This window comes from Pseudophryne corroboree, chromosome 7, assembly GCF_028390025.1.
Source record: "Pseudophryne corroboree isolate aPseCor3 chromosome 7, aPseCor3.hap2, whole genome shotgun sequence".
Taxonomy (NCBI): Eukaryota; Metazoa; Chordata; class Amphibia; order Anura; family Myobatrachidae; genus Pseudophryne; species Pseudophryne corroboree.
The window spans coordinates 207,186,776-207,189,323 of NC_086450.1; the positions used below are offsets into that span (position 1 = coordinate 207,186,776).

General features: G+C 42.4%; 1 pseudogene; it reads right to left on the reverse strand.

Moving 5' to 3' along the window:
- Positions 1 to 893: 893 nt before the first annotated feature.
- On the reverse strand, positions 894 to 1,012 carry LOC134946420 (5S ribosomal RNA; annotated as a pseudogene).
- Positions 1,013 to 2,548: the final 1,536 nt, after the last annotated feature.

The following is a 2,548-nucleotide window of genomic DNA, read 5'->3' on the forward strand; positions in this document are numbered from 1 at the left end:
TGAAAAATCCCAGTGTAAGCGATCAAACACCTTCTCTGCATCTAAAGAGAGGAGGGTCATTTTCTGGCTATGCTTCAATACCAGCTTCATCAAATCGAAGACTCTTCAGGTGTTGTCCGAGGCCTGTTTGCCCCGGACAAAGCCTGCCTGGTCCAGACAGATCAACTCAGGGATTAAAAGGGGTATATGTGGGTGGCTATAATTTTTGCTAAAATTTTTATATCAGAATTATGTAAAGCGATAGGTCAGAAATTCTGCCATATGGGTGGAAATTTACTAAGGTCCTGATTTGATTAGAGATTGCATTTTCAGCCGAAAATGCATCTCAGAAATTTACTAAATACAAATCTCAGCAGTGTTGGGGCAATTCAAATTGCGATACACTGCTGTCCACACAAATACGAATCATCAGACGATCGGTCACACATGCACCTCATAAAACATGGTAATTTACTAAGAATTAGTATTCTCTTTCACTGCCGACAATAGCCAAACACTGCCAGAGAAGCATTGAATTCGTACAGAAATAGAACTTTCAAATAGACCTGCTTTTGGCTGGTGTGTTTGGAGAATCATGCACGGATCAGTAAGATCCGTGCATGCTTCTCTGTGTAAAAGTTACTGTAATAGCGTAGGGTCCCCCATTCTAAGCATAACCAGCCCCGGGAACTTTGAGCTGGTCCTGGTTGTAAAAATACCGGGGTGGGGGGGGGGGGGATGCGTAGGGTCCCCAGTATTTATACAACCAGCACCAGGCTCTTGGACCGGTCCATATGGGGGACAAAAGACATAGGGGTCCCCCATATTTTTTAAACCAGCTTCGGGCTCCACTAGCCAGGGACATAATGCCACAGCTGGGGGACATAATTTAAAGGAACTTGGTCTTTTTGTCTTGTTTACAGTACCTGATCTTCCCAGGTGGTCTCCCTTTCTGGTACTGATCAGGCCCAACACTGCTTAGCTTTCAAGATCGGACGAGATTGGGCATTTCCAGTGTGGTTTGACTGTAGCAATTAATACCGTGCATGCGTCATATTAACTATGCAGTGAATTACCGTTAATACAAAGTGATAAAAAGTGAACTACTAAACCAGAAAGAAAGTGTGACAGGGGAGGAGAATGGGGGAGTGGGGAAGGAAAGGGGAGGGGAAAGAAAAGGGAGTAAGTGATAGGAGGGGGATTGGGATCGTGGGGGATTGGGGATGGGGAAGGGGGTGGGGGATAAGGAATAACTGGTCGGGATTCCTTTGGCAGGTAGGTATATCATAGAAACGGGGCAATTTCATAGTTCTCATTGAACCCCATAGGATGTAAGGTCTGTAATTGGAAAATCCAAAACATTTCACGGCGTGATAGTTTATTGGCTAGGTCGCCTCTTCTCTCTCCCAGTTTTACCAGTTCAATAGCTTTAAAAGTCAGTGCATCAGGTTTGGAATTGTGTGCTACATTAAAATGTTTAGAAACTGCGTGATTCTCCACCTTATTCTTAATATTGCACACATTTATTTATTTATTTATTTATTAACAGTTTCTTATATAGCGCAGCATATTCCGTTGCGCTTTACAATTAGAACAACAGTAATAGAACAAAACTGGGTAAAAACAGACAGACAGAGGTAGGAAGGCCCTGCTCGCAAGCTTACAATCTATAGGGAAATAGGCATAGATACACAAGGATTGATGCTACCTATTGCATAATGGTCCACCAGATTGCTAGGTTCTTAATGGGTTGTATGATGATATCCCACAAAGTTATCCAAGTGTCAGGAGGGTGTGAGACTAAAGAAAGACAAGATATGTGATGTTATGAATACTCTACAGAGGATGTAATTAGATAGGGAAGCACTGAATAACCTTCCAGACCCACCCTGTGGGTGGGTCTGGAATTTGATAGGCTTGTCTGAAGCCTGAACACGTGTGTCTGAACACACATGTTCTTGTATCCTCTTCTTAAGTGATCTCTTAGTTTTCCGAACATATTGTTTTCCACAGTCACATTCCAATAAATAAATAACAGATTGGGTGTTGCAGTTCATGAAGTCTTTTAACTTATATTCCTTCTCTTTCTCTGCATCCATAAAGGTTTTCCTAATTGGGTGTAAGTACCTGCAAATATTGCACCGTCTGCATTTGTAAGATCCTGTGCATTTTGGCAGAAGTCGATCCTCCTCAGGTTTAGCTGTTAGCATACTTGGAGCTGGAATGGCTCTCAGATTTCGCAATTTTCTGAAGATGATCTTTGGGCAAGGAGGGAGTATCTCCTTGAGGATCGGGTCCATTAATAATATTCCCCAGTGGTTCCTGAGTGAATTGCTAATGGACTTCTCATGTCGACTGTACGTAGTGATGAATGCTGTAGAGTATTTTTTCTTCTCTCTGGTCTTGTATTCAAGCAATTCAGATCTCTCTAGGCCTCTTGCTTTAGTTAGGGCTTCTTCTAATATCAAGTTTGGGCATTCTTTCCTTAAACCTGTTCTTGTACATCTCGAGTTGGTCTACTCAATCTCCTGGTCTACTGCAGTTCCTTTTACTCCTGTTAAATTGGGAG